The following is a 12,840-nucleotide window of genomic DNA, read 5'->3' on the forward strand; positions in this document are numbered from 1 at the left end:
AAAAGTTTGCAAAGCCTTTGAAATTACCTGGTTTTCTGCATTAATTACTCATAAAATGTGGTCTGATCTTCATCTAAGTCACAATAATAGGCAAACACAATCTGCCTAGACTAATAACATACAAACAATTGTACTTCTTCTTGTCAATACTGAGTACACTATTTAAACAATCACAGTCTAGGTTCAAAAAAGTATGAGAACCTCTGGGGTAATGTTACTCCTCTGGAGTAATGCCTTCTACAAAAGCTATTTGGAGTTGGGTGTTCTAATCAATGAGATGAGATTGGAGGTATGGGTTGTAGAGGTGCCCTGCTCTATAAAAAAGACATACAAAGTCAGAGCCTGCTGTTCTCAAGAAAAATCTGTTTATGTGCACCATGCCACGATCAAAACAACTTTCAGAGGACTTTAAAAGAATTGTAGAGATGCATGAAGTTGGAAAAGGCTAAAAAAGCATTTTTAAAGACCTGAGTGTTCATCAGTCCACAGTAAGAAAATTGTCTGCAAATGGAGGAAACTTAGTACTGTTGCTACTCTGCCTAGGAGTGGGCATCCTGCAAAGATCACACCAAGAGCACAATGGGCAATGCTGAAGGAGATGAAAATGAACCCAAGGGTAACAGCAAAAGAACTGCAGAAATCTGTAGAATTTGCTAAAATCTCTGCTATGTCCACTATATAAAAAAAACTAAACAAGAATGGTGTTCATGGAAGAACAGCAGCGACGAGACCATTAGCATCCCAAAAAAACACTGCTATACGCCTCAAGTTTGCAGAAGTCCACCTGGATGTTCCACAACACTTCTGGGACAACGTCTGTGGACAGGTGAGACAAAAGTTGAACTTTTGGCAGGAACGAACACTGTTATCTTTGGAAAAAAAAGGGCACTGCACACCAACATCGAAACCTCATCCCAAATGTGCAGCATGGTGGAAGGAGCATCATGGTTTGGGGCTGCTTTGCTACCTCACGGCCTGGACAGCTTGCAATCGTCGAGGGAACAATGAATTCAAAATTGTATCAGGACATTTTAAAGGAGAATGTCAGGATAGCAGTCTGTCACCTGAAGCTTAATAGAAGCTGGATGATGCAACGAGACAATGATAAGAAACACAAGAGTAAATCAACAAATAAATAAAATAAATAAAGGCATCCGTTAGCCTTGCGAGACCATGGATCTGCGCCTGGAAAGTCTTCACTCTCCAGGGCGCAGGCCTGGGCAAGGTTGTATGGAAGACCAGCAGTTGCCCATGCTGCAAGTCTCCCCTCTCCACGACACCAATGTTGTCCAAGGGAAGGGCTAGGGCCGATACAGCTTGGCACCAGTGTCGTTGCAGGGCAATGTGTGATTAAGTGCTTTGCTCATGGACACAACATGCTCCCTCGGCTGGGGCTCGAACTCACGACCTTCAGGTAGCTAGTCCAATGCCTTAACCATTTGGCCACGTGCCACAAATAACAACAGAATGGTTTAAAAAGAAGAAAATTGGAGTTTTGGAACGGTCAAGTCAGAGTCCAGACCTTAACCCAATTGAGATGCCGTGGCATGACCTGAAAAGGGCTGTTCATGCAAGGTATCCCAGAAATACTAATGAACTGAAACGTTTTTTTTCTAAAATGGGGAAATGGTCTAAAATTCCTCCTCACCATTGTGCAAGTCCGATCAGCAGCTACAGGAACCATTTGGTGGGGCTTACTGCTGGTAAAGAAGTTTCTACCGGATATTAAATACAAGGGTTCACATACATTTTCCAGCCTGGACTGTGAATGATTAAACAATGTGTTCAGTAAAGACATGAAAAGTACAATTTGTTTGTCAATTTGTTATTAGTTTGTCTATAATTGTGACTTAGAAGATGATCAGACCACATTTTATGAATAATTGATGCAGAAAATCAGGTAACTGCAAAGGGTTCACAAACTTTTTCCTGCAAATGTACAAACCCCATTTCCAGAAAAGTGGGGATATTTTCCAAAATGCAATAAAAACAAAAATCTGTGATATGTTAATTCACGTGAACTTTTATTTAACTGACAAAAATACAAAGAAAAGATTTTCAATAGTTTTACTGAACAACTTATTTGTGTAAATATACACAAATTTAGAATTTGATGGCTGCAACACACTCAACAAAAGTTGGGACAGAGTTAAAATCAGATTGAAAAGTGCACTGAAAAGTCATGCTACTGTGACAATTATAGCCACCTGGGCTCGGGTGTACTTCGGAAAACCATTGTCACTCAACACAGTCCGTCGCTGCATCCAGAAATGCAACTTGAAACTGTATTACGCAAGGAGGAAGCTATACATCAACTCTATGCAGAAACACCGGAGAGTTCTCTGGGCCCGAGCTCATCTCAGATGGACCGAAAGACTGTGGTCAGATGAGTCCACATTTCAGCTAGTTTTCGGAAAAAACGGGCGTCGAGTTCTCCATGCCAAAGATGAAAACAACCATCCAGATTGTTATCAGTGAAAGATGCAAAAGCCAGCACCTGTTATGGTATGGGGGTGCATCAGTGCCCACGGCATGGGTGAGTTGCATGTATGTGAAGGTACCATTGACTCTGAGGTGTATATTAGGATTTTAGAGAGACATATGTTGCCATCAAGGCGACGCCTCTTCCCGCGACGTCCATGCTTATTTCAGCAGGACAATGCCAGACCACATTCTGCATGGGCTACAACAGCGTGGCTTTGTAGACACAGAGTGCATGTGCTTGACTGGCCTGTTGCCAGTCCAGATCTATCTCCTATTGAAAATGTATGGCGCATCATGAAGAGGAGAATCAGACAACAGAGACAACAAACTGTTGAGCAGCTGAAGTCTTATATCAAGCAAGAATGGACAAAATTTCCAATTGCAAATCTACTACAATTAGTATCCTCAGTTCCAAAATGATTAAAAAGTGTTATTAAAAGGAAAGGTGATGTAACACAATGGTAAACATGCCTCTGTCCCAACTTTTGTTGACTGTGTTGCAGCCATCAAATTCTAAATTTGTGTATGTTTACAAAATACAATTAAGTTGGTCAGTAAAACTATTGAAAATCTTTCCTTTGTACTTTTGTCAGTTAAATAAAGGTTCACGTGAATTAACATATCATAGATTTTTGTTTTTATCGCATTTTGGAAAATATCCAAACTTTTCTGGAAATGGGGTTTGTACATTTTAAATAGAGAGATAACTCTATCTCATCAACCTGATATCAGTGGTAAATAATATTCAAGATTCTGTATATTGGTAGTCACACTAGTCACAGAATCTTAATCAAATTTTCACGACATATGCCAGTGATCTTAAACCTGATTCTGACGAGAACATCCCCTATTGATTCATTATCTATGCTTTTGATTCACACCCTACATCCTTTTAATTATTATGTTTAATGGCTTATCGCTTATGAATCCTCTGCATCTTTTAAAATCCCGATTGTTAAAAAAATGCATTTTCTCTGCAAAAAAAGGTGACATTTATTAAGGAAAATATTCAAAAGTACAAATGCAATAAAAATATTTAAGCAGGGCAACTCAGGGAAAGACGATCTTGGCATAAAATTGTTCTACAATATTTGTGAAACGTTGGTTTTGCTTTTCCTTCTCCTGACAGATGTATTATCAGCTGCAAAACTTGCTGTGAGCTATTGCAACAAACACAAAATGCTTGAGGAACTCAGCAGGCCAGGCATCATCTGTGGAAATGAAAGTTTTGGGCTGAGATCCTTCATTAGGACCAGTCACCAGTCCTGTTTACACTTTTCTATAGATGCTGCCTGGCCTGCTGAGTTCCTGCAGCATCTTGTGTGTGTGTGTGTGTGTGTGTGATTTCTATTGCTGTGGACTACCAGACTCCGCAGATTTTCTCGCTGCCGTGATCTATTGGTTTTTGCCGCTCTCCAAGAGTTTTTAATCAATGTAGCTGCCAGCCTCAAATCATAAGCCATCAACCAAAAAGTTCTCCCACCAGGTTCTCCCACTGATGCTGCCTGCTGAATTCCGCTTTTACTTCAGATTTCTATCCGCTGAAACTTCGTTTTCCCCTTCAAGTACTAAAATAGCTTACCTGGTTGTTTGTAGGCGTGTTGCTATGTGCAATTTGTTTGTTGTGTCTCTAATATTGGAACAATGAACCACGGTGCGAAGGAAGGTTTTAGTTGGAGGGGGGGGAGGAAAATAGCTTGGGCATTGTGGAAAAGGGGCTTTTAAGGATGCAGTGGTCTAGCTGCAGCTGAGTTTTTCCTTGGCGGGAAGGCATTCGGTTTGAACAGCGAGCCTCCCCTTCCCCTCATGCGAGGACCGACCGGAAATCCCGGCTTGCAGCGCAACGCTACCATGGCGGCCAGCGACGTTCAATCACTGAGGCAAACGGCGGGATGAGGTTGGAATCGAGGGCAGATTGTCTGTGTGTTCGCCTTCTCGGACTCCAGTCCTTCGCGCGGCCCGGCACTCCCCGCCTCCCCTCCTTCCGTGCGATTGCTGAGGCGCTGAGCGCGGCTGGAGAGCGTTTCTGCGTCCGCCTGTGCGACCAGGCTCGATGGGGCAGTAAGGACACGGGCCGCGAGTGTGCCCCTGCCAAATAGTGAGTCTCCACGGCCGCCTAGGCCAGGACGGGGTGTCACGCCTGCGCACTAGCTGACAAGCGGCACTTCCTGCTAAATCGTGAACCACTCTACAGTGACTGAGAATAAAGCTGTCTTCTCCTGCCGCCCATCAACATTTCTATAATTAAGAAAACTTTAGCTAATGAGTTCCCCGCTCTCGTTTGCTCTTAATGTGAATACTGGTACGTCGAATTTCTCATTTCTAAACTTTTTAATGAAAATAAGGCATTGATTTATTTTCAATTGTTAAAGAACTTTTATACGTACCTGTCTGCTATTGTTGATAAATTGTTCTGTTGATTTTATTGCACTTTATGGATTGAGAAAATTAAAATGTTGGGATAAAAACATAGATTTTCCCCCTTGGATTTCAACCTTGCTGGCTTAAGATCCAATATTAATTATTGGTACAGCTTCCTGTTTACCAGCCTTATCATTCCTTAAAATATTGATATATTTTTGTGAATTTCCAGAATTTTTATTCTTATCTCTGTATTTCATAAATCCCTATTCCTATAACAATTTCCCAGTAATTGCATTTTTCCACTAATTTAAGAATTTTTAAATTTATGTTTATCTTTCTACTAACAGACCCATTAATATTTGTACTTATATAGTATAGAAATGGGCCTCTTTTACTGGCAGTGCATTCCAGATATCAACAATATAGTGTAGTGAAAAATTAACCCCAAAATTTCCCCTTTAAAATTCCTTTCTCTCACCTGAAGACTATAACACAGAACACAGCACAAGGTGTTCAGCTCACAAAGTTTATTTTATTTTTTTATTTATTGAGATACAGTGTGGAATTGGCCCTTCAAGCCACACTGACCAGCAATTCCCTGATTTAAGCTAAGCCTAGGGGAAGTGAGAGGCAGGTGAGAAGAGATACGAGGTCAGAGTGGGGAACAGAAGAAGAGTGAAGGGGGAGGGAATTTTTTTTACCGGCAGGAGAAATCTATATTCATGCCATCAGGTTGGCGGGCTACCAAGATGGAATATAAGATGTTGTACCTCCATCCTGAAGGTGGCCTCATTGTGGCAAAAGAGGAGGCCATGGTCTGATATGTCAGAATGGGAATGGGGATAGGAATTAAAATGGTTGGGCACTGGGAAGTTCCGCTTTTAGCGGATTGAGCGGAGGTGCTTGATAAAGCGGTCCCCCGATTTATGTCGGGTCTCACCAATGTAGAGGAGGCCATATCGGGAGCAACGGATACAACAGACAACCCCAGCAGATTTGTAGGTGAAGTGGAGGAGGTTAAGGTGTGTTTGGTGGTAGGAGCACCTTGAAGATGGCTGCAGTTGCAGAGAATGATGTATTGAATGTGGAGGGTCATGGGGTGGTAGGGGAGAACAAGAGGAACTCTAGCGGGACAGCGGGAAGATGGAGTGAGTGCGGATGTCCGGGAAATGGGGGTGATGTGGGTGAGGGCAACATCAGCGGTGGAGGAAGGGAAACCCCATTCTTTGAAGAAGGGGGACATTTCTCCCAGAGAGGAAAGCCTCATCCTGGGAACAGGTGCGGCAGAGTTGAAGGAACAGAAAAAAGCAAATAGTATTTCTACAGGAGACGAGGTGGGAAGAGGTATAGTCAAGACAACTGTGGTAATCAGGAGGTTTATGAAAGATGTTGATGGTTTTTTTTGCTCCAGAGATGAAGACAGAGAAATTGAGAAAGGGGAGAGAGGTGTCAGAAACGGACAGAGTGAATTTAAGAGCAGACTGAAAGTTGGAAGCAAGTTTGTTGAAATTGACCAGCTCAGCATGGGTGCTTTGAAGCAGCATGCATCAGGTCATCAATGTAGTGCAGGAAGAGTTGGGAAGCATTACCAGGGAAGGTGTAGGATAGCTTATATGCATGGATTGATTGTGTGAACCATAAAGTGACACTAGGCACAGGAATGTCTGTACGTAAGGTGACTGAGAGGAAGTGATAAAGTGGCAGTGGTTGTGGAGGGGTGAATTAGTGGGTGGAGGTTTTGATCATCCTTACTGCTGGGGAAAATAAATGTTTTTGAGTCTGGTGGTCCTGGCATCCAGCTTGTACAGCTAGAGATGCTCTCTACTGCGCATCTGTAGAATGAGCTGAGTATAGATGTACGTAGTCCAGCTCACTTCAGCCTCCTCACAAAGCAGGGGTGTAGGTGAGCTTTTTGGATCGTGTATAATGTCTTCTGGGACCATGAGGGACTGTGCGAGACGTGCACTCCCAGAGGTTTCCACTGCTGTGCTACCAATGTAAAGAGGGCTGTGAGTGGTGCAAGTTCTCCTGAAGTCGATAACCACCTCCTTTGTCTTGTTAACATTGAGGAAAAGGTTATTTGCATGCCACCAGGTCCTGAGCTCTTCCAGCTCCTCTGTGAGGGCTGTCTCATTATTGTTGGTGATGATCCTCAGCGCCATCGTGTCATCGGCAAACTTGACACTGTGATTACTTACAAGAGTAAATCTGCAGATGCTGGAAATCCAAGCGACACACACACAATGCTGGAGAAACTCAGCAGGCCAGGCAGCATCTATAGAAAAAAGTACAGTCGATGTTTTGGGCTGAACCTTTTGGCAGGACCAGAGAAAAGAAGATGAGTAGATTTAAAAGGCGAGGGAGGGGAGAGAGACACACACAAGATGAGAGGTGAAACTGGGAGGTGGGGGGTGAAGTAAAGAGCTGGGAAGTTAAATGGTGAAAGTGATACTGGTCTGGAGAATAGGGAATCTGATAGAAGGGGACAGAAGGCCATGGAAGAAAGAAAAACGGGGAGGAGCACCAGAGGGAGGCAATGGGCAGGCAAAGAGAAATGATGAGAGAGGGATGGGAATGTGATTACTTGGCTATTTATAATTGGTCTCCTATAATGGCCATTTTTAATCTACTTTGAAAGAATAGTTCACTCCAGCTTCTTAAGTTCTGTGCTGTAATTTTCAAAAGGAACATTGTGACTGTACATTTTCCTCATACTTCCCTAAAATTGGACGCATATCAGTCGAAATCAGAATCAGGTTTAATGTCACTGTTGTGAAATTTGTCGTTGAAGGATAAATTAAAGGAATGAACACATGCATTGCAAGTTTGCAAAAAACTATATCCAGAAAAACTTAAGCCATGAGTATACAGCGTAGGAAAAGGACCTTTGACCCCAACTTTTCCATGGCAACCGAAGCGTCTAGCTGAGCTGGGCCCATTTGCATTTGTTTGGCCCATATCTCTCCAAGCTTTTCCTATCCATATTACCTGTTCAGATGTCTTTCAAACATTGCAATTGTACGTGTCTCTAACAGTTTTTCTGGCAGTTCATACTGTCCATCCTCGGTGTAGGAAAAAAAATTGCCCTCCACCCCGTTCCTTTTTAAGTCTTTCCCTTTGAACCGTAAATCTATGCACTTTACTTCTAGGTTCCCCTGCTAGAGGGGGAGTAAAGACGGTGGCCATAAACACGAGATTCTGCAGATGCTGGCAGACCAGAGCAGCACGCACAAAATGCTGGAGGAACTCAGCAGGTCATTTGTAGACAAGATTAAACGGTCAACGTTTCAGGCTGAGACCCTTGTGAAGTCCCATCAGGATCCTGATGAAAAGTCTCAGCCGAAACACCGACTGTTTATTCATTTTCATAAAGGAGGTGACCATTCACTTTATCTATGCACCTTAATGCTTCCATAATGTCACATTCCAGTGAAAACATCCAGAGACAATCCTGTCTCTACTTATAACTTAGTCAAGTCTCAGCAACGTCCTTTTGAATCTTTTCTGCACCCACTCTAGCTTAATGACATCCTTCTACCAGGATGTACACAGTGTGTCAAATGCTGTCTTCCCAACATGGTGTTCAAGCTGTCTTACTCGGTTCGCTCACCAATGAAGGAAAGTGTTGTCAAATGCTGCCTCCACCACACTGTCCATTTGCTTTGCCATTTTTAGGGAACCGTGTACTGAAACCTTACGGTTTCTCTGCTCTACAATACTCTTTATGGCCCTGCCATTTATTATGCAAGCCCTGCCCTGGTTTATCTTCCCATTTGCTATGCTAGTGTTTTCAGTCTGGTGGAAATAACTCGGAAAATGTGTAGCTCATGTGTTTGATGGCTGGGTTGAGCTGTTCTCCGATCTTGGCAATCCACTTGTAAGCATTTCATCGCCATACGAGAAGGCAGTGCACCTTTCAATTGTGGGTCCCTCCATATGTTTGGCTTTTATGTACTTATCAGTTGATTGGTCATCAACAATCGTGACATAGGGAGGGGGCTTGTCACTGGGTGCATGGCCAACTCTGGAATTTTGCCCACATTGGGGTCTAAGTGGGATCAAGGTCTACATATCTGTTTATAGAGTTGTTTGTGGGAAACCACGCTTCTAGGAATTCTCTTGCGTACCACATGTTCACTTGCACCAGCACTTTCACTGATGCCCAGTCAATTTGGGCCCCTCTTGATCTTCATGGGGTTGGTCATGGCCCTTTACAGCCAGTTGATGTCCATGGAGCCTCGTAGATAGTTCTCTTCCAGTTTGGCCAATCTAACATTTGCTGTAGTCCGCGAATTGGATTTTGTGGACCACCTTGGTCTTGTCCAATAGCTTGGTTCGTTCTTTTGGTCTGCAGAATACTCTTCCCTAACATAGCTGTCGGTTGATGTGTGACTGAAATTCTACGTTCTTGGAGCAGTCGGGCTGTCATTTCCAAGATATTTCGAATGTATGGAAGGACAACCTGTCTTGTTGGTGCGTTGTCGACCTCATAGGCATCTTCGCATGAAGTTATGTGGGTATCCATTTTGTGCGAATACTTAGAAGAGATATTTCTCCTCTGTATGCTTTAGCTCCGCCATGCTAGAGGATAAGACCATTGGACAAGACCAATGCATGGACTGCAGCAAATATTACGTCAACCAAACAGAGAGAAAACTATCCACACGGATCCATGAACAGGTTGAAAGGCCGAGACAGAGTAGATGTGGAAGGGATGTTTCTCATGGTGGGGGAGTCTAGGACAAGAAGGCACTGCCTCGGGATAGAGGGGCGTCCATTCAAAACTGAGATGCGGAGAAATTTCTTTAGCCAGATGGTGGTGAATTTGTGGAATTTGTTACCACGGGCATCTGTGGAGGCCAGGTAGTTGGGTGTAAAGTCAAGGCACAAGCAGATACACAGTTTGCACGATAATTCCTCGAGGCGTGGTTTTCCGCAAGCAATTCTATAAGCAGGCTAGTGGACCTCAATCCCATTTATAAACCAATCTGGGCAAAATTCCAGACAGCGCACAGAGTTTGCCACGCAACCAATCAGTGACGAGACCCCCTCCCTACATCATAATCGGGTTTCTGTAACGACAACCAATCAGCTGATTGATAAGTATATAAAGGCCAAGCACTTGGAGGACACACAAGTAAATGGCGCACTGATGATGTCTCTTTGTATAGTGATGAAACGTTTGCAAATGGATTACCAAGATCAGAGAAAGACTCAACCCAACCATTTTCAGTCTGTCCTTTTAAAATGAGTGGGATACAGCGCGGAATTGATTGGAAATAATTTGGAAGATGTATAGCTTGGGTGGTTGATGGTTGGGTTGAATTGTTCTCTGATCGTGGCAATTTACTTGCAAACATTTCATCACCATGTGAGGAGACACCATTGTGCTGTTGATAGTGGTGTGTCCTCCGAACGCATGGCCTTTATATACTTTTCAATCAGCATTGGATGTCATTTCAGAAACTCAATTGTGATGTGGGGAGCAAATCTCGTCACTGACTGGCTGTTTGGCGAACTTTGTGTGTCGTGGTCTGGAATTTCAGCCACATTAGCTCATAAATAGGATCGAAGTCTACGTGTTTGTTACAGAATTGTTTGCGGAGAACCCTGCTTCTAGGAATTCTCCTGTATGCTGCATGCTTGCTTGCACCATAACTTACACTGATGCCAGTCAAATTTGTGCCCCTCTCGATCCTCATGGGTAGAGACAAGGGCATGCAAGAGAATCAATCAGCTATTGAAAAGTATTTAAAGGCCAAGCATTTGGAGGATACACTGCAGTTAACAGTGTACTGATGACGTCTTTTCGCATGGTGATGAAATGTTTGCAAGTAAATTAAAGAGACTTGTGTCAGTAAAAATACTGCTCGGGAGGAGTTGGGGCTTGTTTGAGTCGAAGATGATTAAATGCCCCAAAAACAATGCTGGGCCTGTCAGTAACAAAACCAGCATTAAAATGTCACCACCACAAGTATTGCATGTTTTGACATACAGTTCGTAGATTTTTACTCCCCCACATTGAATAACTAGGTCCGGTTCCGTCCACCTAAACCAGGTGCACGGTTGGATTCATCCAAGGACCAGTCCGATTTGGGAACGTCGAGTACGGGCCGGAACAGGCCCAGAGCGAAACTCTGCGGCAGGACCCGGGTCCTCGTGCAGGGAGCAACCCGGTGCTTGGACAATTTAAACACCGGGCCAGGTGGACTGAAAAGGCAGGGTGTTGGGACCAGAGGAGAGGGTTGAGCCAGTCCTGCTCCGGAACATTTTACTCTGCTCTCCTCGCTGCTGAGGCTGTGTCGTTCCCTGGCTGCTCTGGGCTTCGTGTCCATGAGCTTTGCAGCGGTTTGCCCTACTGTGTGATGAACTGAGATTGAGGCTATGGGCCTACTCCGGGCTTCGGGTTTATGGACTCGCTTTTGTTCTGAATGCTGGTGCTTGCTGTATTGTTTGCATGATTTGTTTTTTTTTTCCCCTCTCTCTGAGTATTGGGTGTTGATCTTATTTCAATTGGGTTCCTTCAGGTTTCTTGCTTTGTGGCTGCCTGTAAGCAGATGAATCTCAAAGTTGTATAATTTATACATACTTTGATAATAAATGCACTTTGAACTTTAGTTCCTAGTGAACATTGCCTGCTGTAGTAGAGCTTGGGTTTTAAATGAAATATGGTGGCATCCGTTAGTCTGCGAGACAGTGGATTTCTAGGGCGCAGGCCTGGGCAAGGTTGTATGGAAGACCAGCAGTTGCCCATGCTGCAAGTTTCCCCTCTCCACGACACCAATGTTGTCCAAGGGAAGGGCAAGGGCCGATACAGCTTGGCACTAGAGTCGTCGCAGGAGTTGCCAGAACACGGCTGAAGGCAACTCGGACTGCTTTAGGGACTCCAGTTCCGGATTTGTCCTCAGGGTTTACTCCCGAAGCCTTTCCCATGAGTGGGTATGGCCACAAGGCAGCGGAGGTCTGAAATCAGAGTTCTCCCTCTCTTAGATGGACTGCCTTCGCAGGCTGACGAGCTCCATCTACTCTGAGCACTGGTTTTAAGGCCCCAGGACCCGCCTTCGCCCCTTCTCCTGTCAGTAGAAACAGTTCCGCTGGGCTTAGAAGCTAAGCCACACGAGAAGGCCAGGAGTTGGACTTGGTTGTCAGAGGCTATTTGAGGTGCATGCCATGAGGAGCACTTTTATGTAGTGGGAGCTTGTCCCCACTACCACTCCTCGGCTTGACAACCTTGGAACCCAAGTGAATAACAAGATTAATTTAAATAAGGATCTACATTGCCTAGAAGAGGGCTGGCATACTGTTCATGAAATCTTTGTGCTTATTTGTAAGAAAGTAGAAGACCAACAGTGGAAAGGTCAAAATAGAATGTTGGTGTGAGGTAGGAGTGAAAGAGGAGTTATTACCGTGAGATGAAGGCCAAATTCACGCACTTATTTTTATTCATTAGGCTGTTGTAAGATGTGACCTTTTTGAAAATCGGTGTTCATTGTGAATCCAGTGTTCATAAATGTTGCAGAGATCCTGTTCACACAGTAATCATATAAATTTAACTGTAGCCTCTGCTTATTAAGGGTGTGGTGTAACTTAGCAGCTGATCATAAACAGGAGAAAAAGTCTAGAGATGCTGGAAATTCAGAGCAACACACACAAAATGCTGGAAGAACTCAGCAGGTCAGGCAACATCTATGGAAATGAATTGGTAGCTTCAGTACTTGGCCAGGTACACCATCTGGGCCAGATGCTTTCTGTGGATTCACCTCCCTGAAGGATGCTCCCGTGTCACACTCAGACTGCGATCCTAGGTTCATTGGTGACAGTCAGGGTTCGTGAATGTGCTTCTATGTTTTGTCGGTCAAAGTGGGCATAAAAGGCATTGAAACCTCAAACAAGAGGAATTTTGCAGATGCTGGAAATTCAAGCAACACACATCAAAGTTGCTGGTGAACGCAGCAGGCCAGGCAGCATCTCTAGGAAGAGGTACAGTCGACG

General features: G+C 44.0%; 1 protein-coding gene across 2 annotated transcripts in view; it reads left to right on the plus strand.

Moving 5' to 3' along the window:
* Positions 1 to 4,320: 4,320 nt before the first annotated feature.
* The window catches only part of LOC134338925 (eyes absent homolog 3-like), a 73,823-nt gene continuing 65,303 nt past the window's right edge, over positions 4,321 to 12,840 (plus strand). Inside the window, exon 1 of one of the 2 annotated variants that reach the window (XM_063035127.1) lies at positions 4,321 to 4,786. The gene's annotated coding sequence lies outside the window, so the exon portion shown is untranslated. The remainder of the gene's footprint in view (positions 4,787 to 12,840) is intronic. The other variant, XM_063035125.1, reaches the window with a different exon arrangement.

Source organism: Mobula hypostoma, chromosome 28 (assembly GCF_963921235.1).
Source record: "Mobula hypostoma chromosome 28, sMobHyp1.1, whole genome shotgun sequence".
In the NCBI taxonomy this organism is placed as follows: Eukaryota; Metazoa; Chordata; class Chondrichthyes; order Myliobatiformes; family Myliobatidae; genus Mobula; species Mobula hypostoma.